The sequence below is a fragment of the Eurosta solidaginis genome, chromosome 5 (genome assembly GCF_040869045.1).
Source record: "Eurosta solidaginis isolate ZX-2024a chromosome 5, ASM4086904v1, whole genome shotgun sequence".
Classification (NCBI taxonomy): domain Eukaryota; kingdom Metazoa; phylum Arthropoda; class Insecta; order Diptera; family Tephritidae; genus Eurosta; species Eurosta solidaginis.
Genome location: NC_090323.1, coordinates 273,816,530 through 273,843,941, shown reverse-complemented (window position 1 = coordinate 273,843,941; position 27,412 = coordinate 273,816,530). Strand labels below are relative to the sequence as shown.

At 35.9% G+C, this 27,412-nt stretch overlaps 1 long non-coding RNA gene across 1 annotated transcript in view; it reads right to left on the bottom strand.

Moving 5' to 3' along the window:
- Positions 1-15,106, bottom strand: part of LOC137253605 (uncharacterized) — a 37,663-nt gene extending 22,557 nt beyond the window's left edge. Inside the window, exon 1 of the long non-coding RNA XR_010953842.1 lies at positions 14,273-15,106. This is a non-coding gene — a long non-coding RNA (uncharacterized lncRNA). The remainder of the gene's footprint in view (positions 1-14,272) is intronic.
- Between the last annotated feature and the right edge of the window lie 12,306 nt (positions 15,107-27,412).

Below are 27,412 nucleotides of genomic sequence, written 5' to 3'. Positions count from 1 at the left end.
GGTTTGATAAACTCCGATGAACGGTAAAACATGGCGTTAATAGAAATCGAATAATTATATTAGATATAATAGTAATTTGGCGGCCACCGTGGTGTGATGGTAGCGTGCTCCGCCTACCACACCGTATGCCCTGGGTTCGCACCCGGGCAAAGCAACATCAAAATTTTAGAAATAATGTTTTTCAATTAGAAGACAATTTTTCTAAGCGGGGTCGCCCCTCGGCAAGCGCTCCGGGTGTATTTCTGCCATGAAAAACTCTCAGTGAAAACTGTAGGTCCCGTCCGGCCAATTTGTAGGGAAAATCAAGAGGAGCACGACGCAAATTGGAAGAGAAGATCGGCCTTAGATCTCTTCGGAGGTTATCGCGCCTTACATTTATTTTTTTTTTTATAATAGTAGTTTAGTTTGATAACACCCGAAAATATTAAGACCGAACTTGAAAGAACTGCCAAACTACTGCCCATGGGGGCAATTCGTGTTCTTTGATATAATGAATACTTTATTACGTTTCGAAAATTTGTTTTATGATTTATCACTTCACAGAAAGTGGATTGGTCTCAGAGCTGGGGCTTTAGTATGTAGTAACTCTAATCGAAAGAAATTTCGTTCCGATGTAAAAAACATGTTTATGTGATTTGGCTTTCGAGTCGTATTTCCATTCGAATCGAGTTACGTAATAAGGCCCCTGACACAATTTAGAAACAAGTTTCCAATATATTTTTAATGCTACTTGCTCGTAGTTTGAACCTTGGAACTTCGTTACGGCTTAGTTCGCCACTCCACGGGGGTCGCCAAACTGTTAGCTTATACATACTTATATCAAATCGAAACTTCTTGCTTATGGTCACAAATATATGAACATATACATACATAATAGTCTAGGTATTGTGTGAAATAAATACCTCAAATTACAGGGGGCGGTGACTGGGAGTGGGAAAATAATACATCGAAGTCAAATTTTCCTCAGTCTAATTCATACCATCAACAATTGGGTGAAATGAATGATAACAACTGGGCAGGCTTTGACGCAAGCGGATATCAAAATGCTTACCAACAATCCAAAAGTTCTACGGAGGATACAAAAACCGCATATGTAGGTAAAAATTCAAAGCTTCAAATATCTTCTCAAAAACTATGTGAAGGGCTAAACAATCTTGATGTTAAAAATGTGCCAAATAAAAGTAATAATAGTGGAAAAAGTACAGAAGAAGATGCTGCATGGGATTTGTTGATGAAATAAAATATTTCAATCTTACCATAGTTCAAAACATTTATATACCTACACATGTAATATCCGATTACTGATGTGAAAGTTGTGTATCTTCGTAACAACATAAAAATAACTTAATTCAAATAAATATCTATTCTGAAATATGCTTTTAATTAGAGATACCCATTCCATATTCACACGTGCTTCATTTTGTTTTTGTAAAACTCGTAGGCATTGAAATTGGTAACCCCCTTGTGCTCAGCCATAAGAAATTATTTGATATAAGCGAGTATATAGGAAAATAAGTTGGTATACTCACCTAAAATTTCTATAGTTTATTTCATTCACATTTTTAATAATATTTTACCTATATCTATTTTGACATTGCACTACATCCTTGAAATTTTTAGCATAGTGGATAGTCAATATAATTACAGTGTAACCACTTTACAACAACAACAGTCAATATAATTTACATAATCCTTTTTGATCGACATTCGCGCATACATACATACATTATATGCATCTAAACCACTTTTTTTTCTCAATTCACATCTGATAATAAAAATATTCAGTATTTATTAAAATGCATTTAAAGCCTTAAGACCCTCAAGATGGGTCAACCGCAGACAAAACTAATGGCAACACTAACATGCTAAAATGGGACAAAACCAAGGCATTCAGTTTAACTTCCAGCAGTCCTATATACTTGATAATGTCAAGAACAAACACCGAAGAAACCCCAGCAAACTAGTAAAAAAACGATCGACGCAGCACGCGGCACCGAAATTGATGAGTGCAAAAAAAAACAGAAGTTTAAAACTCTACAACAATACATACGGTGAAATTATACAACACAAAACACTAAACCTTTCTAAAGGGGTGAGCTTTTGTTACCCCCTTAGAGATTTGTCTGAGGAACTGGAGAATGGTACAAACTCCTTGTTAATTGGAGATTTTAACATTAACCTGAATGTTAATACCGCAACGAGTTTTAAGCTCAATGAGATATTTTCACGTAGTGCGATGAGGCAAATGGTAAATTTCAATACAAGGATTGCTGAGAGGTCCCAAACGAGAATGCAAATGCTGATGTACTGTCCTGTACTAATCTTGAAAATAACAGAACTTCTGATCACGAAACCATTTCATTTGCTTTCAAAGTGTGTAATGCAAATCCTCTGCGGAGAATGATACCCACAATGTGTTGGAAGAATTATTCTGCCGATAACCTCATTTACTTATTAAGAAACTATGATTTCAGCGTATTAAAAAATATGCATCTCAATGACTCGGTTGAATATATAAATACCTGCTTATCACACTGCATGGGTTTATTTACATCAGAACAAGACAGGATAGTGAAGCTGAGAAATAAGTGGTACGATCACGAACTGACCGAAATTAACAAATTAAAAATCCAATTGCACTCACAAGCCAGATCCTCTGGTGAATTTTCGGAATATAATACGGTTGCGAAGTATTATAAGAAACTAATCGAAATTAAAAAGATTAAGTATATGGAAAAAAATATCGCCTTAAATTCCTCTGACAGGAAATTAATGTGGAAACACCTTAAGCAAGCAGTAAACTTAACTGAGGTGCGAGACAATATCCAGACAGTGATTGTAAATGGTATAACATATGAAACACCCGAAGATATAGCTCAAGCATTGAATTCCTTCTTTGTTGATAGTATTGTTGACATAAATCGAGAAATCGAAACTTTTGATAGGCGACAGTGTGCAATACACGCTTAGCACATGTCTGAAATTCCAAGAAGTTACGGTTGATGATGTCATATTGGTAGCTAAAAGGTTAAAATATAAAACCGGAGGAACAAATTTAGGAATAATGCCCGACGCATGGAAAATATCAACAATAGTGCCAATAAAGAAGGTAAAGAAATCAATAAAGGCAGAAGATCTTAGACCGATCAACACGTTGCCAAAAATTCTAGAAACAGTAGTAAAAAATCAGCTCATAAGTTACTTGGAAATAAATAAAATACTAACTAAAGAACAATCCGGTTTCAGAGAAGGCCACTCTTGTGAAACGGCTTTAAATTATGTAATATCGAGTTGGAAAGAAGAACTAAATCAAAAGAAAAGTATACTTGCGGTTTTTATCGACTTAAAGAGAGCATTTGAAACTGTAGACAGAAATATAATGATTAAAAAATTGGAATTAGGGGCAACGAGCAGCAGAGGTTTCAGAGCTTTTTAAGTAACCGAAGACAAAAAACAGCCATTGAGTCGGTTGTCTCGGATGGAGTATTGACAGGAATTGGATTGCCACAAGGATCGGTTTTGGCACCGGTCCTATTTAACATATATATATATCATATCTTCGGCGCTAAAACATGGTAAAATAAGGCTGTTTGCGGATGACGCATTGCTCGAAGTAAGTGAAATTGATATCATGTAAGCTAGGAGCAAAATGCAGGAAGACTTGAACTCCCTATACAGGTGGCTTTGTAACAATAAGCTTAAACTTAATGTTAATAAAACCCATATCTAGAGCGATGAATAAGGAATCTTGTAATATCGAGCTAAAAATAATGAACTCAAACATTAACGAAGTTAAAACTTTCAAGTATTTAGGGGTTCAGATTGATAATAAATTAAAATTTAATGATCATATTGATTATATAATTGCCAAAATAGGCAAAAAAATTGGTTTTTGGAAGAGTCATGAAAATTTATCAGTACAAAATACAAACTGAAAGTGTATAAATCCATCATAGAGTCGCATTTCATATATTGTCCCACAATATTCTTTATGACCAATGAAACTCAGGTAGATAAGCTACAAGTTATGCAAAATAAAGCTGTGAGATTTATATTAAACATGAGGTATGATACTCCCATTAATAACATGAGAAGCACTAAACTGGTTGAGTATAAAACAGCTTATATTCTACCACAGTATGAAATTTGTATTTAATATTAAGCACGGTAAATTACCAACATACCTCAGCGAAAAGCTTATATACATATGTAAATGATGCGCATTCATATGTAATCAGAGAAAACAATAATTTTAGATTACCTCTTTTCAAAACAGAAGTGGACAAGCAAAATATATTTTATAAGGGCCTGAAATATTTCAATAAACTTCCTAATCACATAAAAAGTAGTAATAACTTCAATACTTTTAAAAAAATTTATTGGAGCATTGTAAAACCCTTCCAATAAGATAATTTTTTTCTTTTATTTTTATTTTACATGATATATCCGATACTGGAGCGCGAAAAGGGAATGGTAATATTGGTAGCAGCAAAATACAATGCACCCGGCCCTAAGGAAAAGATAATCAGTCGCCACTTGTAACTCCAGACAGTTCCAACAACTAATTTCGCTGGAATTCGGTATTTTCAGCCTATATTTACCGTTGCTGATCGGAAGCACTCGCATTCCCACAGCATTAATATAACAATAATATTGTGTAACGAAAATAAGGTCAAACAAAAGTTGGAGCAGGGGGGATTGGAAACACGTCCTTTTCAACTTATATTTTGAGCTGTGCTGATCGGAATCTTCATGCATTCCGACAGCGTCTTTACTAAACAAAGTTGAGGGGTGATTGGGTACACGTTATTTTCAATTTCCAACATCCAAAGACATGTTTAGCGGTATTGATCGGAGACCAATACATTCCGACAGCTTAAAATACAAATATAATTGAAAAATATAAGTTCCAAGTTTTGTTGCCTTAAGCTGGGAGCACTGGAGGATTTGAAACGCGTCCTTTCCAACCTTCCTTAAATGAGTGGCTCCCAGACTCGTCCGTTTGTCACGCCAGTAAATATGCTGATCGGAATCATATGGCATTCCAACAGCATATTCAATAGAAATAAGTGATTATAATCATGAATTGTACTTAGTAATTTAAGTTTTAGGCCTAAACAGCCGTAATAATAAATAAATTAAAAACTCATCCTAACAGAATTGAAATCCCAAAATAAAACAAAATTTTGAAGAAAGTTAATACCGATCTCGTCGAAACAGGACTACTTATAATAACAGTCGAAACCACTATTCTACCAACAATGCTAAACATAGGCCACTCCCATTAAAATGCAAAAACTGCCTTAGCTGCAGCCATACCGCAAAAATATGTAAACATAAAAAAATGCAACAAATGCGCCAGTATTTACCACCTCCAAGAAGAGATGGAAGAGTGCAATAATGAAGATACCTGCATTAACTGTATCTCACATCACCCAGAACTTAAAAACCATTCAGTCAACGACAGGAAGTGCTCATTTTTCTTAAAAGAAAAGGCAATAAAGACTGTACAAAAAGACGATCACTAAAAGGTAGTTGTCATTTACAAAGAAAGACACCAGCACAAAAACATTAATACGGAACAATAGCTCGCAATAACAACCAAACTAGACAGCCACCGATTCTAGAAAATGGAAAAGACACAAAAAATAGTAAAACGATCACTAACAACACACAAATAATAACAGCACATCTACCGCCACCCATCACAGACAGGGCAAGCAACATACTCCGATCATCTAGCGGTTTAGACTCAGAAAACGGCTCTGAGCCAAAACCAACTAGCACCAAAAAATCACCAGCCGCAACCAAAATACTTCCTTTAAAATCGTCGAGACGCCTGCGATGTCAACTCCAAAGGATAAACAACTCAACAATCAACCCAAACGCGCTAATAGCAACAATCAAACGCCTTAATCTTTAAAACCACATTTATCATAGTTTAAATTATTATTAAATTTTTATTTAACAAGTAAGGAAGGCTAAGTTCGGGCGTAACCGAACATTACATACTCAGCTGAGAGCTTTGGAGACAAAATTGTCTTTTTCATGTATACATACAAAAGGTAATACTAAAAATCACCATGTAGGAAAATGAACCTAGGGTAACCCTGGAATGTGTTTGTACGACATGGGTATCAAATGGTGTTAATGAGTATTTTAAAAGAGAGTGAGCTTTAGTTCTATAAGTGGGCGCCTTTTCGAGATATCGCCATAAAGGTGGACCAGGGGTGACTCTAGAATGTGTTTGTACGATATGGGTATCAAATTAAAGGTATTATTGAGGGTTTCAAAGGGGAGTGGCCCTTAGTTGAATATGTGAAGGGGTTTTCGAGATATCGACCAAAATGTGGACCAAGGTGATCCAGAACTTCATCTGTCGGGTACAGCTAATTTATTTATATATGTGCTTTTGAGTTCGTCCTGCAGAACTTTTTCATTTTCGTCTACTTAATATGGTAGGTGTCACGCCCATTTTACAAAGTTTTTTCTAAAGTTATATTTTGCGTCAAAAAACCAATCCAACCACCATGTTTCATTCCTTTCTTCGTATTTGGTATAGAATTATGTAATTTTTTTCATTTTTCGATATCGAAAAAGTGGGCGTGGTCATAGTCGGATTTCACCCATTTTTAATACCGAGATAAAGTGAGGTCAGATAAGTACGTGAACTAATTTTAGTAAAGATATACCGATTTTTGCTCAAGTTATCGTGTTAAAGGCCGAGCGGAAGGACAGTCGGTCGACTGTGTATAAAAACTGGGCGTGGCTTCAACCGATTTCGCCCATTTTCACAGAAAACAGTTACCGAATTTCACAAGGATTGATAGATTTTTGTTCGACTTCTGGCATTAAAAGTATTCTAGACAAATTAAATGAAAAAGGGCGGAGCCACGCTCATTTTGAAATTTTCTTTTATTTTTCTATTTTGCGGCACCATATCATTACTGGAGTTGAATGTTGACATAATTTACCTATATACTGTAAAGATATTCAGTTTTTTGTTAAATTTGACTTTTACAATTTTTTTTTTTAAGTAGATTTGTAAGATTTTGTTAATTTTTATTTGGAACACATATAGTAATAGGTGTAACGTTCCTGCCAAATTTCATCGTGATATCTTCAACGACTGCCAAATTACAGCTTGATAAACTTTTAAATTATCTTCTTTTAAAGGTGGACGCCCATTGTCCAAAATTTTACTAATTTTCTATTCTGCGTCATAAGGTCAACCCACCTACCAAGTTTCATTGCTTTATTCGTCTTTGGTAATGAATTATTGCACTTTTTCGGTTTTTCGATATCGAAAGTGGGCGTGGTTATAGTCCGATTTCGTTCATTTTAAATAGCGATCTTAGATGAGTGCCCAGGAACTTACGTACCAAATTTCATTAAGATGACTCAAAATTTACTCAAGTTTTCGTGTTCACGGACAGACGGACGGACGGACGGACATGGCTAAATGAATTTTGATATATAGAGGTCTATATCTATCTCGATTAGCTTATGCCGTTACGGATTGCCGTTATGCGAACAAAGTTAATATACTCAGTGTGCTCTGCTCAGCTGAGTATAAACATCGTTAAAATGACCCTGAAGGTAATACAGTGCAACATAAACGGTTATGTTAACCAATATAATGGAGTTCTTACCTTAATGAAAAACATAACCCGCACCCGCATATAATATCTCTGCAGGAAACACATTTACAACCTATAAATAATATTTCCTCAAATACCTACGGAGGGGTTGCACTTCTGTTCATAACAAAATTCAATATGAAATCATATATATATGTCATTATTACCGACGACTTTACCCAACTTTACCAGTTGGCATCAAAAATGGAGTTCCCCACGCAATAATTTCCGTGGAGAATTAATTGCTAATTTCTTATATAACTCTAACTATACCTTGACGACTCGCCACTCATTTCAATACACATTGAACCCCCCCCCCCCCCCCCCCCCCCCCCCCCCATTTAGACCGCAATTTCTGTTCCCCCCAAATAGCTATCGATGCAATATGGAACGTTGAAAATCACCTCTTAGGAAGCAACCTCTACCCAATTGTAACAACACTATGTGACTTTTCTTACCAGTCGCACATCCTCGAAACCTAAATTCCTTATAGCACATGCGGATTGGGAGATTTATCATAATCTCTCAGAAAAGTTTTTTTAACGAGATGTCTACATGTGAAACTGTCAACAAACATGCAAAAAATAGTTATAAAAAGCGAAAATATTATATTATAAAAAAGCAACCTCTAAATTAAAAAGAGAAATTACAATAGCCAAAAAATATTCAATATCTGCTTTCACCTCTGAAATTATGTAAATCCACTACTCCCACGAGAGAACCGTGTTCGAATATTAGAAGATTTTGCGGTATTAAGCCCCTCACCGGAACACACTGCGTAACGCATGACAACTTTACCAAACTGGACAACTTTGAGATTGCCAATACTTTTTGTACCCACTGGTAGGAACAACCGGACGACTTTAATTTCCCGGACACATTGAAGTCTAAAAAGGAAGCTCTTTGGAAAAACCCACAGAACAACATTACTAACAGAAAAGGCGCAAAAATTGAAAAATCCATTACCTATACGATGTTATGTATAACGCTGAACAAATAAAAGGGCTCCATTCCAGGTCTTGGCAGAATTAAATACATACGCGATATAAAAGCAATTTTTACACACAGCTAAAATTCGCCTAGTTTCTCTATACAATAAAATTTTTGACAGTTACCACAAATGTATAAAACAAACACATTTTAAACAGAATTCCCATCAGTGGTACTATTTTCAACTGCTTATAACAAACCCGCAAACATCATATCAATGATTAGGGAGCTAACTTTCTGTACATACGTAGACGACTTTCATATCATAGCCCAAATCGACTCAACAAAAACCAAACTATCAACATAAAGCCCATCTTAACACTAATTTTACATTTGTCAAGATGCTGAAGAACAAGAAAAATGGAAAAGTTCAATTTTATTTCTTCTAACACACAACCCGGGCACAAAGCGGCCAAACTACAATATAAACTTTACCAGGGATGAATGTATAAAGATTGCAAGAATGAGAGTTGGAACCACGCTGTTCAGCATATCTCATCATTACAATGATAATGGCCCGATTCAATGTTCGACATGCTCCACTGCATTGACTCCCGAACACATGATGCAAATTTGTCCGTTGACGAAAGTATCAACCCCCATGGATGTTGCACTAGATTGCAGTAAAACGGAAACGATAAACACTGTCAATAACGCCTTGAAAACTCACAACGTCTACCACACTACTTAACACAGCAAAGAAAAATAAATACCCTTTAAGTTAAGACAAGACAATATACACTTAGCTTACATACCAATATGTTTAATTGCAGGGAACCATATGGTCTCAGTAACCAGGTACCCTAACCAAAAATAGTTTATAAATTTATTTGTAAACTATGACGAAAATAAATAAATAAAATAAATAAATATATCCAAAACCGAAGATCTCATAGAGGAAATGTCGTAGAATAAGAGAGGATCCCACAGATGAAAAAAAATCAAAGTTGCTATAAAAAATGCAACAAATATAGTAGATTCTAACATAGCACATAGATTGGTCCAAATGAACCCTTCGGCTCCTCCACTCATTGCGCTACCAAAAAACCACAAGCTGGGCACGCCAATGAGGCCCATAATTATATTTAAATCGGCACCATGTTACAAATTTAAGAACGATATTGAAAGATACTCTGGAGCTAAGGAACGAATATGCAATAGCTAACACAACAGAGCTAATAGAGAAACTTGAGACCGTAGAGCTAACGTAGAACAGCAAATTGGTATCTTTTGACATAAAAGATTTATACCCATCAATACCACTATCGGAGACTTTGGACATAGTTAGGTCAACAATAGTTCATAATACAAAAGACAAAGTGAAAAGTATGCAAATCACAAATACGCTAAGAACCACTTTACGTCAAAACTATTTTCAATTCAACAATAAAATATATAGACAAACGGTCTTGGAATGGGAAGCCCCACATCAGCAATTCTTATGGAAGTGTTCATCCAAAATCTGGAAGAAAAGTACATACAGGAGCTGAAGTCCAAATTAGGCGTGTCATTTTATGCTAGATACGTGGATGGCATAATATGCATTTTAACTACTAATAACGAAGAGCTTGTACTGGAGTACCTTAACTAGCAGCACCGAAATATAAAATTTACAATGGAAACCGAAAAAGACGGAGGAATCAATTATCTAGACCTCACGATAAATATTGATAAAGAAGCCAAAAGATTTAACTATGACATATATAGAAAGCCAACGGCCACCGACACAATAACACATAATACTTCAAATCACCCCCAACAGCATAAAAATGCAGCATTAAGGCACTTGGTACATAGACTTGAAAGAACACCTCTTACATAAGAGGCATATAAGAGAGAACTTGAGGTCATACCGTGGTGTGATGGTAGCGTGCTCCGCCTACCACACCGTATGCCCTGGGTTCGCACCCCGGGCAAAGCAACATCAAAATTTTAGAAATAACGATTTTAAATTAGAAGACAATTTTTCTAAGCGGGGTCGCCCCTCGGCAGTGTTTGGCAAGCACTCCGGGTGTATTTCTGCCATGAAAAGCTCTCAGTGAAAACTCATCTGCCTTGCAGATGCCGTTCGGAGTCGGCATAAAACATGTAGGTCCCGTCCGGCCAATTTGTAGGGAAAATCAAGAGGAGCACGACGCAAATTGGAAGAGAAGCTCGGCCTTAAATCTCTTCGGAGGTTATTGCGCCTTACATTTATTTTTTTTATTTTATGAGGTTATATATAATATCGCTGCAAACAACGCATATAAAAAAGCACTAGTAGATAAGCTCAGAAGGACAAATGGAGAACCAAAAAGAAATAATGAAAAGGAAAATAATAGCTGGACGACTATGACATACATATACTTGAAAAGTAACATATAAATTGGCAAACTTCTTTAAAAAATACAACATTAACACAGCATTCAAAACATCGAACAATCTAGGACGAAAACTAAGAACTAACACTAACTCAGAGGATCCGTTTAGCAGCCACGGCGTATACAAGCTTACCTGCGGATGCCATAGGACAAACGGCAAATAAGAACGAGGTTCAGAGAACATATTAGAGATTACAACAAAAAAATACGGAATCCAAATATTATATCGGAGTCTAACTTCGCGAATCACATGGTCGAGAATGAATGTTCCCCAGCAAACATCAATAAAACAGTTAGGGTTCTTCACATACAAGCAAAAGGCCGACGTCTCAACGTACTCGAAAACACGGAAATCTACAAACAGAAAACATTCGACGGTTGAATAATAAACGAACAGATAAACACAATTTCTGACCCAATATTCGAGCCTTTAAAACTTGTTTACAAGAAACAAAGTAATCACACAGGTACAACAGACAAACACATAACAACAAATAAACACAAAACAATTAACGCACCAAAACAACAAAACCACAAAGAAGATTAATCGACTAAAATGACGGATTTTTACCTGCCCTAGTCAGCCACACAAATCGATCAGTAAAAACCACCCTCGGTTCTGAATGAACACACAGCACATACACAAAACTAAATATGCACAAGCATGATTTTTGACAATACCTGCTCCTATGAACTATGAATACAGGACAAACAACAGATCAGAACGAAAATCGACACTGATGATGGCACAACGCCGAAACCGGTTTGTCTCAAAACCAAATTTGACAAGGGATGACGGAAAGTCGTTCCAATATACATCAATTAATTAATTAATTCTCTTTCCAAAAATCACAGTTGCACAAGGTGCCTACACCGCATGGATAAATGGGAGACATTTCAAAAATGTCCCTCATAGAAAACATTCAGCATCAATTTTTTTATTTCCAGCGAGTTACTCGCCACTCGCAGCAAATTGGTGGCTCTAATTATAATTTATCCTCTTTGCTACTTATTCGAAAATGTTTCTATGCATTTGAGCATGATGAAATAACTTGGGGAAGTACGCCGTTAATTGTCTCGCTCTAAATTCTTCTTTGTTCTGTCATTCGGCTATCTGAAAATATTTCACCAATGTTGTCCCCGAAAAACTGTTGTTTTTTTTGCATTTTTCAGGAGTAAAATATGATAGTTTTAGTACTTTTTTTCACATAAACCCCAGTAGTGAATATCGATGGGCCTTTACTTGATTTAATTACAGAGATTCATCATTTCGATATCTTTGGTGTTGGCTTCCATAAGTAAGGCCGTGCTAAACTATTACGTGCATATATGTATGTTTAATTTGTTCCAAAATAATTGAAACAGGTCTTTGTTAAAAGAAACTATTTGTATTCACGTCATATCCAACTAAGGATTTTCGCCTGTGCAGCGCTACTGAAGACTTTCGAGGAATGTTTTTGTCATTCCTACAACGAGAACACCAAAACTGTCGTATTCACCTTATTTATGTAAAAATTTCGCTAAAGAAATGAATTTCTAAATATAGTTACAAAAAATTTAAACTCACTGTTGTTGTTTTGCCCTAAAAATCAGACCACTAAGATAAGAGGAATATTACAGTTATGTATTGTAGATTAGAAAATATGAATCCAGCTCGATCGGATCAGCATCTTCTGGTTCTACGCCAACTGCCGCGGGGCTAGTATATCCCCTGACATATTTTAGTAAATAAGAACTTGGTGACATTAGTAATACATCATGAATTCAACTGTCAAGAGTTTTTGAGGGATCTTCTGATCAAGTTTGTATAATATATTAGAAGGGCATATGTTTTACTTCCGACTCTCAACGACAAATCCACAGAGCAGATGGCAATGTTTAGGGATGGAAACCCATTTAAAAGTATTACGATCACTTCCAAGTGTGACTATAACACTTTTCATCAAACCCGAAGCCCATTTCAGTGCGCGCAAAGTTACTACAGTTAACTAAGAATGGATAACACCTCTCCCTTTTATGCCCGATTTTTCGATGAAAGTTTCAACTGCAGTTGAAGTTGAGGTCAGTTTACTTTAGACCCATTCATTGAATTTTACTGCTCATCACAGCTTAAGTTCTTTAATTTTTATTCGATGCCAAAAGTAATGTAAGGTTAGGTTAGGTTGAACTGGCCGGTCCATGAGGACCTCACATAGACTGATTGAGTCCGTAGTGTTACCAGAAGTTTGTTTTAATGACCAAACTGAAAAACCCTATCAAAAACCGGGACCTATGTTATAAAATAACTCCGTCCTCTTGGCAAATACTAAAAGCTTCCTAGGACTTAAGCCACTTGCTGCTTCTAGATCTGACAGCTGTAGTCTTAGCCTGGCAAGTGCAGGGCACGAGCATAGAACGTGCTCGATCGTTTCCTCCTCTAACCCGCACTTCCGACATCTGCTATCACTGACCAATCCCAATTTAAAGGCATGTGACGCCAGAAGGCAGTGACCAGTCAGAATACCCGTCATGAGTATACAGTCCAAAAAGTAATGTAAACTCGCACTGGTCCTGTGAAAAACAGTTTCTGTAATGGCTTTAGCAGCAAGGTATTTATATTTCTACTCTTATTTTTTCAAAGCGGGTAAAAATTTTGCCTTCTTCGGGCCGCTGAAGACACATCACTACCGTTTCAGATAGCGTACATCCTCTGTCTTTATAAGCTTTTCTTTTATTTACTTCACCTGGTGATTCCACCATGCATTTGAGTGAAGCATAGGTAATAGCGGCGCTGGCATCGAAATCGCAATATTGTATATATTTTTAAACTGAGGCCTTCATTGCATTATATAGTACTCATCTTCCAAGCTCAAAAAACTGACGAAACTTTATCGGAAAGTCAAATTACAAAAACAATTTCCAACAAGAGGAACAGAGACGAATATTGTCCACAAAATAGAATAATTTGACGTGTTAAACTTGAAACACAATCCCCTGACGCCGCGAAATAAACGCGACGAACATCGCCTTGTCAAAAATAGAATCACCATAATTACATGAAGGAGGTGAACACAATGATCGCCAAGAGCGAAATTTACGCGACGTCATTTTGCGACGATAGATTTATTTCTCTCGTCGCCGCCGGGCGATGACGACAAACATATATATATAATAAAATATATTTTTATATCATATTTTTATATTATATTATTATAATAAAATATGATATAAAACAAAACAAACATTAACACATTACTTAGTATTACACAATTTACATCACTCTGTTGTTAACATAATACTTACATTCAATCTATAACATTGAAACTTTTAACATCTAACACATAAATAAAAAAAACTTTACATTTAATTTACTGCCACCATTCATCTTTCCTGCTTCATCCATTGGCTGATAATGCCGTCATATAAGCGCAGTTTATATTGTTGACGTCTTCTTTGAAATTCATTGCAGTATTGATTTTTTGTTGTATTCGTAGAGCTTCCAGCGTCATTCGTGTTCGTTCTTTCCCCTCAACGTCTAATATTTTCGCGTTTTCGAAGTCCGCTGTGTGTCTTTTGTTGGTCAAATGTTCGCATAGTGCTGTTGTTGTTTTTCTATTTTTGGCGTCTAGTCTATGTTCGTTTATTCGTACACTTAGCGATCGCTTCGTCGTTCCAATGTATATTTTATTGCAAGTTTCTCCTGCGCTCCCATTACATTTTACACATTAAGCTGGAGACATTGGTGCTTTATCGGTAACCGTATCGGTAACCTTTTAACAGCTGATTCGACCAACCTTATGAGAATCAATGCAATCGATTATTGGTGCCGCTAAGGTCGTAACCGTATCGTAGGCAACCAATTGGTTTTTGGTTTTACCGTCGTAACGATAAACAGCTGATTACGTTAGGGATACGACTACAGCGATACGATATACGGCACCAATGACTCCGGCTTTATGTTGTTGTTCTTTGTCGATTTTGTCTTTTGTTTGTGTTAAGATTGTGTTCAAAGTTCGATTTGGTTTATGCGCAAAATTTATATTGTTGTTGCGTGTGATGCTATACAATGTTTTGTTGTCCGTTAATCCTGGTATGTAATTGACGCCTGCATATATTTGCTTTTCTTTTGCATTCTTTTGTTCAGTGATGCTTTGCGCGCAGTTGGTTTGACTAATTGTTGTTGCTATCCATGCGCCTATTAATGTATTAGGGTAGCCATTCTTATATAAAATATTTTTAATTTTTTTAAAATTTGTGGTCATGAACTCCTGTTCACTTAAATTGTAGATTTTCTTTATAAAGCTTATGGTAGTGTTCTTTTTTTGTATCCATGGGTGATTTGAATGGTAGTTTATTATTCTAGATGATGATACGGCTTTAGCATACCAATTAGTTTTTAGGGTTTGGTTCGATTTTATTTCTAAATAATGGCCACTCTGAATAAACAACGTCAATTTCGCCCGGCATTAGCTGTCATCCGGTGGCAAAATCCTGAGCCAGATAAATAATTTTGCATGTAAATGCAACAACAACGATTTGAGCCAGATAAATCCTGATAGAAGTCTGGTTCAATTTGTGATCCAGATAATTTTTTTCACGACATCTGCTTCTCAAGTCTCTCAATGATCCAGAGCATTCCCGTGAGAATTGAGCGTGAGCCGGAGCTGTAAAACTGCAGTTTGGCAAGCGCTCCGAGTGTATTTCTGCCATGAAAAGCTCTCAGTGAAAGCTCATCTGCCTTGCAGATGCCGTTCGGAGTCGGCATAAAACATGTAGGTACCGTCCGGCCAATTTGTAGGGAAAATCAAGAGGAGCACGACGCAAATTGGAAGAGAAGCTCGGCCTAAAATCTTTTCGGAGGTTATCGCGCCTTACATTTATTTTTATTTTTACTACTTAAAAATTTTTCATTCGTTGGAACAATTTAAAGCATCTGGTACCACCAAGCAAGCAGTGAATTAGATAAAATGGCTGTATGCTTGTGTTCGCGGAAAGTAAACAAATAAATAATTAAATTTTACAATAATACATACGCAAATTTAAACAAATGAAAATAGTTGATTGTGGTTTTATAAACATTATAAAGTGTACTTATGTATAAAATTCTTGTGAATGTGTTCTTGTGTAGATAAAAAGTGATAGTTATACCATGGTAACTTTAACTACTAATTACTAGTAAATTGTTAATAACAATTAAAAATTACTTACTGATTCTCGTTGGGGAACTCCCTGAGAACCTATGTGCAAAATTTCAAAGTTCAAACCCCTTTGGTTTACGAATAAAACCAATTGGTCCCTTAATGTATAGCCGACCCATAGAAACTGTTAGAAGAACGTCAAAGTTTGATAAATTTGTATTTTTAAGAAAATGAAATAACTCCCAATGCCTGAATTACAAACAATGAAGTAAGTCCCAATAAAAATGAAATAACTCCAAATATCAAAAAATTATGAAATAACTGCCAAAGAAATTTTGTTGGGGATTATTTCATTATGAAATAATTACCTGCAAAAATTATGAAATAAGTCCCAATTTGTATGGAAAATATTTGGGAGTTATTGCATTTGGGAGTTATTTCACTGCACCGAAATACACTGGGAGTGCTTGCCAAACACTGCCGAGGGGCGACCCCGCTCAAACAAATTTTCTACTAATAGAAAAAACTTATTTCTAAAATTTTAATATTGCTTTGCTAGAGGCGTGAACACAGGATCATCGGTGTGGTAGGCGGAGCACGCTACCATTACACCACGACGGCCGCCTATATAAAATTAATTTTTGATTAATTACGCTTCATTACTGCTATCAACAGGTGTTTATTTCTCACAATAAACATCTGTTGGTTTTGGTGGTACCCCCTTGGAGATTTTATTAAACTCCACCTCAACTCGATATGCAATGTAGGATATCAACTGAAGAAATGTGTTGAATATTCATTTGAGAACAGTATATTTCTCAAAATTAGGATAATAGTTGGAAAGTATTAATGACGCTGGAGATCAACTCAAAAGCTTTTAGTTTGACAAAATTTCTCAAATGTTGGATAGTGATTGGATTGGCAAACTTCTTTAAAAAATACAACATTAACACAGCATTCAAAACATCGAACAATCTAGGACGAAAACTAAGAACTAACACTAACTCAGAGGATCCGTTTAGCAGCCACGGCGTATACAAGCTTACCTGCGGATGCCATAGGACAAACGGCAAATAAGAACGAGGTTCAGAGAACATATTAGAGATTACAACAAAAAAATACGGAATCCAAATATTATATCGGAGTCTAACTTCGCGAATCACATGGTCGAGAATGAATGTTCCCCAGCAAACATCAATAAAACAGTTAGGGTTCTTCACATACAAGCAAAAGGCCGACGTCTCAACGTACTCGAAAACACGGAAATCTACAAACAGAAAACATTCGACGGTTGAATAATAAACGAACAGATAAACACAATTTCTGACCCAATATTCGAGCCTTTAAAACTTGTTTACAAGAAACAAAGTAATCACACAGGTACAACAGACAAACACATAACAACAAATAAACACAAAACAATTAACGCACCAAAACAACAAAACCACAAAGAAGATTAATCGACTAAAATGACGGATTTTTACCTGCCCCAGTCAGCCACACAAATCGATCAGTAAAAACCACCCTCGGTTCTGAATGAACACACAGCACATACACAAAACTAAATATGCACAAGCATCATTTTTGACAATACCTGCTCCTATGAACTATGAATACAGGACAAACAACAGATCAGAACGAAAATCGACACTGATGATGGCACAACGCCGAAACCGGTTTGTCTCAAAACCAAATTTGACAAGGGATGACGGAAAGTCGTTCCAATATACATCAATTAATTAATTAATTCTCTTTCCAAAAATCACAGTTGCACAAGGTGCCTACACCGCATGGATAAATGGGAGACATTTCAAAAATGTCCCTCATAGAAAACATTCAGCATCAATTTTTTTATTTCCAGCGAGTTACTCGCCACTCGCAGCAAATTGGTGGCTCTAATTATAATTTACCCTCTTTGCTACTTATTCGAAAATGTTTCTATGCATTTGAGCATGATGAAATAACTTGGGGAAGTACGCCGTCAATTGTCTCGCTCTAAATTCTTCTTTGTTCTGTCATTCGGCTATCTGAAAATATTTCACCAATGTTGTCCCCGAAAAACTGTTGTTTTTTTTGCATTTTTCAGGAGTAAAATATGATAGTTTTAGTACTTTCTTTCACATAAACCCCAGTAGTGAATATCGATGGGCCTTTACTTGATTTAATTACAGAGATTCATCATTTCGATATCTTTGGTGTTGGCTTCCATAAGTAAGGCCGTGCTAAACTATTACGTGCATATATGTATGTTTAATTTGTTCCAAAATAATTGAAACAGGTCTTTGTTAAAAGAAACTATTTGTATTCACGTCATATCCAACTAAGGATTTTCGCCTGTGCAGCGCTACTGAAGACTTTCGAGGAATGTTTTTGTCATTCCTACAACGAGAACACCAAAACTGTCGTATTCACCTTATTTATGTAAAAATTTCGCTAAAGAAATGAATTTCTAAATATAGTTACAAAAAATTTAAACTCACTGTTGTTGTTTTGCCCTAAAAATCAGACCACTAAGATAAGAGGAATATTACAGTTATGTATTGTAGATTAGAAAATATGAATCCAGCTCGATCGGATGGGCATCTTCTGGTTCTACGCCAACTGCCGCGGGGCTAGTATATCCCCTGACATATTTTAGTAAATAAGAACTTGGTAACATTAGTAATACATCATGAATTCAACTGTCAAGAGTTTTTGAGGGATCTTCTGATCAAGTTTGTATAATATATTAGAAGGGCATATGTTTTACTTCCGACTCTCAACGACAAATCCACAGAGCAGATGGCAATGTTTAGGGATGGAAACCCATTTAAAAGTATTACGATCACTTCCAAGTGTGACTATAACACTTTTCATCAAACCAGAAGCCCATTTCAGTGCGCGCAAAGTTACTACAGTTAACTAAGAATGGATAACACCTCTCCCTTTTATGCCCGATTTTTCGATGAAAGTTTCAACTGCAGTTGAAGTTGAGGTCAGTTTACTTTAGACCCATTCATTGAATTTTACTGCTCATCACAGCTTAAGTTCTTTAATTTTTATTCGATGCCAAAAGTAATGTAAGGTTAGGTTAGGTTGAACTGGCCGGTCCATGAGGACCTCACATAGACTGATTGAGTCCGTAGTGTTACCAGAAGTTTGTTTTAATGACCAAACTGAAAAACCCTATCAAAAACCGGGACCTATGTTATAAAATAACTCCGTCCTCTTGGCAAATACTAAAAGCTTCCTAGGACTTAAGCCACTTGCTGCTTCTAGATCTGACAGCTGTAGTCTTAGCCTGGCAAGTGCAGGGCACGAGCATAGAACGTGCTCGATCGTTTCCTCCTCTAACCCGCACTTCCGACATCTGCTATCACTGACCAATCCCAATTTAAAGGCATGTGACGCCAGAAGGCAGTGACCAGTCAGAATACCCGTCATGAGTCTACAGTCCAAAAAGTAATGTAAACTCGCACTGGTCCTGTGAAAAACAGTTTCTGTAATGGCTTTAGCAGCAAGGTATTTATATTTCTAGTCTTATTTTTTCAAAGCGGGTAAAAATTTTGCCTTCTTCTGGCCGCTGAAGACACATCACTACCGTTTCAGATAGCGTACATCCTCTGTCTTTATAAGCTTTTCTTTTATTTACTTCACCTGGTGATTCCACCATGCATTTGAGTGAAGCATAGGTAATAGCGGCGCTGGCATCGAAATCGCAATATTGTATATATTTTTAAACTGAGGCCTTCATTGCATTATATAGTACTCATCTTCCAAGCTCAAAAAACTGACGAAACTTTATCGGAAAGTCAAATTACAAAAACAATTTCCAACAAGAGGAACAGAGACGAATATTGTCCACAAAATAGAATAATTTGACGTGTTAAACTTGAAACACAATGCCCTGACGCCGCGAAATAAACGCGACGAACATCGCCTTGTCAAAAATAGAATCACCATAATTACATGAAGGAGGTGAACACAATGATCGCCAAGAGCGAAATTTACGCGACGTCATTTTGCGACGATAGATTTATTTCTCTCGTCGCCGCCGGGCGATGACGACAAACATATATATATAATAAAATATATTTTTATATCATATTTTTATATTATATTATTATAATAAAATATGATATAAAACAAAACAAACATTAACACATTACTTAGTATTACACAATTTACATCACTCTGTTGTTAACATAATACTTACATTCAATCTATAAAAAAAACTTTACATTTAATTTACTGCCACCATTCATGTTTCCTGCTTCATCCATTGGCTGATAATGCCGTCATATAAGCGCAGTTTATATTGTTGACGTCTTCTTTGAAATTCATTGCAGTATTGATTTTTTGTTGTATTCGTAGAGCTTCCAGCGTCATTCGAGTTCGTTCTTTCCCCTCAACGTCTAATATTTTTGCGTTTTCGAAGTCCGCTGTGTGTGTTTTGTTGGTCAAATGTTCGCATAGTGCTGTTGTTGTTTTTCTATTTTTGGCGTCTAGTCTATGTTCGTTTATTCGTACACTTAGCGATCGCTTCGTCGTTCCAATGTATATTTTATTCAGGCATATTTAACCAACGAACCGATATCATTTCGTTACGATAATTAACGTTAATAAACGAAACAAAGTCATTTCGTTTCGTTTATTAACGTTAAAAACGTCAAATTAACGAAATGATTTCGTTTCGTTTTCTGCCATATCAAAACGAAATCAAATCGTTTATGTTGATTATTAATTTAAAACTATGCTGGCAAAGCTGATTGATGGCGGAGTCATTAAAGGTGAAAGGATTAGCCAAGCTGATTGCAACTTTTCTCATGAATTTTGACAGTACGAACATTTCTCAGAGTATTTTTGACATTACCACCAACGAATTACACAAACAAATTACATGGAGTTTGTGTGTGTATGTGCGCTCGTTGTTACCACCTTACGGCTTCACCATGGCTATAGCATTGCCAGCACAATTCAAACAAAGTATCACGTTTTTGTTAACGTTTTTAACGCAAACGAAAGCTTTTCGTTTCGGTTAAAAACGAGATACAATTTATCTTGATAATTTCTTTATCGATAATATTTCGAAGTGTTTCAACGGAAACGGTGGAAATTTTTTGATAAACGATTAGCTTAACGTTAAGGTGCATCCCTGATTTTATTGCAAGTTTCTCCTGCGCTCCCATTACATTTTACACATTAAAGCTGGAGACATTGGTGCTTTATCGGTAACCGTATCAGTAACCTTTTAACAGCTGATTCGACCAAACTTATGAGAATCAATGCAATCGATTATTGGTGCCGCTAAGGTCGTAACCGTATCGTAGCCAACCAATTGGGTTTTGGTTTACCGTCGTAACGATAAACAGCTGATTACGTTAGGGATACGGATACAGCGATACGACATACCAGCTTAAGCCGGAGTCATTGGTGCTTTATCGGTAACCGTATCGGTAACCTTTTAACAGCTGATTCGACCAACCTTATGAGAATCAATGCAATCGATTATTGGTGTCGCTAAGGTCGTAACCGTATCGTAGGCAACCAATTGGTTTTTGGTTTTACCGTCGTAACGATAAACAGCTGATTACGTTAGGGATACGACTACAGCGATACGATATACGGCACCAATGACTCCGGCTTTAGGTTGTTGTTCTTTGTCGATTTTGTCTTTTGTTTGTGTTAAGATTGTGTTCAAAGTTCGATTTGGTTTATGCGCAAATTTTATATTGTTGTTGCGTGTGATGCTATACAATGTTTTGTTGTCCGTTAATCCTGGTATGTAATTGACGCCTGCATATATTTGCTTTTCTTTTGCATTCTTTTGTTCAGTGATGCTTTGCGCGCAGTTGGTTTGACTAATTGTTGTTGCTATCCATGCGTCTATTAATGTATTAGGGTAGCCATTCTTATATAAAATATTTTTAATTTTTTTAAAATTTGTGGTCATGAACTCCTGTTCACTTAAATTGTAGATTTTCTTTATAAAGCTTATGGCCGTGTTCTTTTTTTGTATCCTTGGGTGATTTGAATGGTAGTTTATTATTCTAGATGATGATACGGCTTTAGCATACCAATTAGTTTTTAGGGTTTTGGTTCGATTTTATTTCTAAATAATGGCCACTCTGAATAAACAACGTCAATTTCGCCCGGCATTAGCTGTCATCCGGTGGCAAAATCCTGAGCCAGATAAATAATTTTGCATGTAAATGCAACAACAACGATTTGAGCCAGATAAATCCTGATAGAAGTCTGGTTCAATTTGTGAGCCAGATTATTTTTTTCACGACATCTGCTTCTCAAGTCTCTCAATGATCCAGAGCATTCCCGTGAGAATTGAGCGTGAGCCGGAGCTGTAAAACTGCAGTTTGGCAAGCGCTCCGAGTGTATTTCTGCCATGAAAAGCTCTCAGTGAAAGCTCATCTGCCTTGCAGATGCCGTTCGGAGTCGGCATAAAACATGTAGGTACCGTCCGGCCAAATTGTAGGGAAAATCAAGAGGAGCACGACGCAAATTGGAAGAGAAGCTCGGCCTAAAATCTTTTCGGAGGTTATCGCGCCTTACATTTATTTTTATTTTTACTACTTAAAAATTTTTCATTCGTTGGAACAATTTAAAGCATCTGGTACCACCAAGCAAGCAGTGAATTAGATAAAATGGCTGTATGCTTGTGTTCGCGGAAAGTAAACAAATAAATAATTAAATTTTACAATAATACATACGCAAGTTTAAACAAATGAAAATAGTTGATTGTGGTTTTATAAACATTATAAAGTGTACTTATGTATAAAATTCTTGTGAATGTGTTCTTGTGTAGATAAAAAGTGATAGTTATACCATGGTAACTTTAACTACTAATTACTAGTAAATTGTTAATAACAATTAAAAATTACTTACTGATTCTCGTTGGGGAACTCCCTGAGAACCTATGTGCAAAATTTCAAAGTTCAAACCCCTTTGGTTTACGAATAAAACCAATTGGTCCCTTAATGTATAGCCGACCCATAGAAACTGTTAGAAGAACGTCAAAGTTTGATAAATTTGTATTTTTAAGAAAATGAAATAACTCCCAATGCCTGAATTACAAACAATGAAGTAAGTCCCAATAAAAATGAAATAACTCCAAATCTCAAAAAATTATGAAATAACTGCCAAAGAAATTTTGTTGGGGATTATTTCATTATGAAATAATTACCCGCAAAAATTATGAAATAAGTCCCAATTTGTATGGAAAATATTTGGGAGTTATTTAATTTTTTTGTTGGGAGTTATTGCATTTGGGAGTTATTTCACTGCACCGAAATACACTGGGAGTGCTTGCCAAACACTGCCGAGGGGCGACCCCGCTCAAACAAATTTTCTACTAATAGAAAACTTATTTCTAAAATTTTAATATTGCTTTGCTAGAGGCGTGAACACAGGATCATCGGTGTGGTAGGCGGAGCACGCTACCATCACACCACGACGGCCGCCTATATAAAATTAATTTTTGATTAATTACGCTTCATTACTGCTATCAACAGGTGTTTATTTCTCACAATAAACATCTGTTGGTTTTGGTGGTACCGCCTTGGAGATTTTATTAAACTCCACCTCAACTCGATATGCAATGTAGGATATCAACTGAAGAAATGTGTTGAATATTCATTTGAGAACTGTATATTTCTCAAAATCTCTCAAAATTAGGATAATAGTTGGAAAGTATTAATGACGCTGGAGATCAACTCAAAAGCTTTTAGTTTGACAAAATTTCTCAAATGTTGGATAGTGATTGGAGAATAATGTTGGATATCAACTCGAGAACTATCTGGATTATGAATAATTAAATAATGATGTTGGATATCACTTCCGGAGCAAGATATACATATATTTCGCTGGAGAATTTTTTTTCCATGTTTGTTGGGTAAACAAAATCCAGTTGTTGCCGTATCTACAAATTATCTAGTAATAAAAAAAACCAATGTTGCCGCACTAATAAGCATACCCCAAAGGCGGCCTTAAACTGTGACTGAAAAACTACTCACTAGTTTAACTGGAGTTTAAATTTGATTAGAGTTTAAGCAAACTTAATTTAAGCTTAGCTTAACCAACTACTGAAAAACGGAGCCTAAGCAATTTTAGGCAGATTTTTTGTTAATGCTATTTTTATAGATGCTTACTTTTTTCTTAACCGCTAAAAAGCCCATGTCAGGGCCGAGATTCAGTAAGTTTGAATACTGGAATGCACAACTTTTTTCCATATAATTTGTATGAAAGGAAAGTAATTATTTCAAAACTCACATTTACTGAATTTTACATTTAACAGCGTTGTTTTTGTATGGAATTCTGCTAACACCTGCGGGATTAATTTTACAAAAAGCACTTCTTCCGAAATCACATCTCTTTTACATTTGCTTCAAAAGCAGAATATAAAAATTTTTTTTTTTTTTACAAATCGGTGATTTGTAATTTGATTTGTAAAGTTTTCGCTTACTTTCAACAAAAACATTTCCTGTGTCAAAATACCTAGCTTTCAAGTATCTTGCGTAGCTTAACTAGGGCATCCTTGCACTCACTGAGCTGCTTTGAACTCCTGCACAAAGTCTCAAAATCTATCGGCATAAATAAAAAAGTAAATGCAAGGCGCGATAACCTCTGAAGAGATTTTAGGCCTAGATTTTACTCCAAATTGCGTCGTGCTCCTTTTAAGTTTTTCCTGCAAATTTGGGGGTCTGGACCTACAGTGCCGGTTGCAATATTCTGATTCGAAAGATGTAAAAATTTCACCTATTTACTATATTAGTTTTTTGAGGGTACATTACAGTTACATTTTGTATGCTTTCTCAGTATGTGTGCATTTTTTGTCTAATTTTGTAACTGTTAATGAGTGGTAAAAGATCTTTTGTCAACACTTATCATTTCGTGCAGTCAATAAAATAGCACCAGTCGGTTTTTTTAAATTTGTTTTGCAAAATTTTGTGAAAAAAGTGAAAACGGAAGGTAATACAAATTTGTTAATGTACTTTTTATAAAATCGTGTAATAATTTTATAAAAATTTTACAGTTATGGGTCTCGGAAAGCATTGTTCCCCTGGAAAACGTGAACTAATAAAAAAAATTTGTGTCCGAGGGTAAATCGTATTCCCAAATAAGGGAATTGCTAGGCTGTTCCAATAAAGTCCCTAAGATATGAGCAAAAAGTTGAATCCCGTGGTAGAAAGCGAGTTTTGTCACCCTTAATAGTAAAAACGTTAATACGGACGACTAAAGCAAATCCCTTTATGACAGCTACAGAGCTCAAAAAAACATTGGATGGGCCGGCAAGCGTGGAAACTATTCGCCGTATACTTCGAAATAACAGCTTCAATGCATGTCGTCCTCGAAAAGTGCCGCTCCTTTCCTCTAAGCATTGCTAAACGGATATATTTTGCTAAAGCACATCAAAATTAGGCAAAAGAAAAGTGGAGAAATGTGCTATGGACTGACGAATCCAAGATTGTTCTTTTTGGTGGAAAGGGTTCCAGATGTTTTGTCCGTAGGCCACGTAACAGCGAATACAAGCCACAATTTACAGCAAAAACTATCAAACGTGGAGGTCTTAGTATTATGGTATGGGGTTGCTTCTCGTATCAAGGTGTGGGTCCTATATATTAGATCAAAACCATTATGGATTCATCGGTTTATGTAAAAATCCTTGATGAAATTATGCTGCCGTATGCTTCCTACGAAATGCCGCTGGTGTGGGTCTTCCAGCAAGACAATGACCCCAAACACACCAGCAAAATGGCAAAAAAATGGTTCATCGATAACTCTATCAATGTAATGGAGTGACCTGCGCAGTTGAAACCATATAATTTGTTTATATACAAGATATCCAAGTGCATTTTTTGATTTATTTTAAGAAATACCACTAATTTTTGTTGAGAATGAACTGAAGTGCTATTATTTTGACTGTGTAGTTTTTAGGTTTTTGTTTAATTCACGTAGCGTATTATAAACTGTAGAAAAATACCAAATAATTTCCTTATGATAATAAACCATTAACATCAAAGGGTTTATTATTTTGTTTTGAGTTGAATCGGCCCAACAGTTAAACAGATGTAAACGGAGTCAGTATAAATTTGGGCGTGGTGCTATTATTTTAACAGCAGCTTTACTTGTGTTACGAAAACTCCGAATGGCATGAGTTTTCACTGAGAAGCTTTTCATGTCAGAAATTCACTCGGAGTGAACCCAGGATCTTCGGGGTGGTGGAGCAAGCTACAACCACACCACGGCAACCGTCATCTATCGGTATGCTTGAGCATCAATTGGATGAGTACACTTAATATAAATTAGTTCCTTCTTTAATCTAGTTTTAAATTTTTTAGCTTGCCGGCCATCGTAATGGCTTCATCAGTAATAAGTTATGCCAAATTTCGTAGATGCACACGTGCGTTTGAAACAAATTCTTTAAGCTTTACTATGGACAAGAATCTATCACGAAAAGTGTTTGATAACCGATCGATATCTAGCCACCAAAACTAAATATTTTCTGATAAGTCCGTTGTTTCATCAACAACTAGCGAACATTTGTTTGTCCTAAGATCCAACACTTTTCTTTTTAATTCCTCGCCTAAATTATCTCCTAGGTGAATTGCCATTGCTCTTCTACATTTTATTGGTTGAGCAATTTTTGTGGTAAGATAGGTAAATGCAGTAAATTTAAAATTATATGTGGGTTAATGAAAGTGTGGCAAATTTTTTTGGCAGTTTTTTATATTTTTACCTCTGTGAAGAAGTAAGAAGAGTACCAAAATCGGGGATACGCTCTAAAAAGGACCAAAATGGTGCATTTACTAAAAAAATAACTTAAAGTGATGTGAAACTATTTTTTTTTTTAATTTATTACCACGACAGTAAATAATTGTCATTTGTTGGTTACATTTTGCGTTTGCCATTGTAGGGTTTATAATTCTACTTTACTTATTTGAACTTTGTTATATTAGAAAATATAGATTTAAGTAGTTTTTTAATTGTTGCATCAAGAAAAGAAAATTTTTGATTATTAATTGTTGATATATCATTTATACATATGTATATATGTACTTACATTGAAATAAAAATTATTAAAAAATTTAAAATATATATCAAAATATAATTAACAAGAAGACCCGGCAGACGTTGTCCTGCCCTAAATTTGGCCTATCTGCATACATTTTAATAAGCTTTTTCCGTCTCACTCTGCCCTCCCCCCTCTTCACTTTTTCCTAATCCTTTTATTCACTCCTCCCTCCGTCTTTTTCGCTTCATCTATCTCCATCTTCGTCTCATTCTATCTCTTTCTCAATCTCCTTCTCTCTTT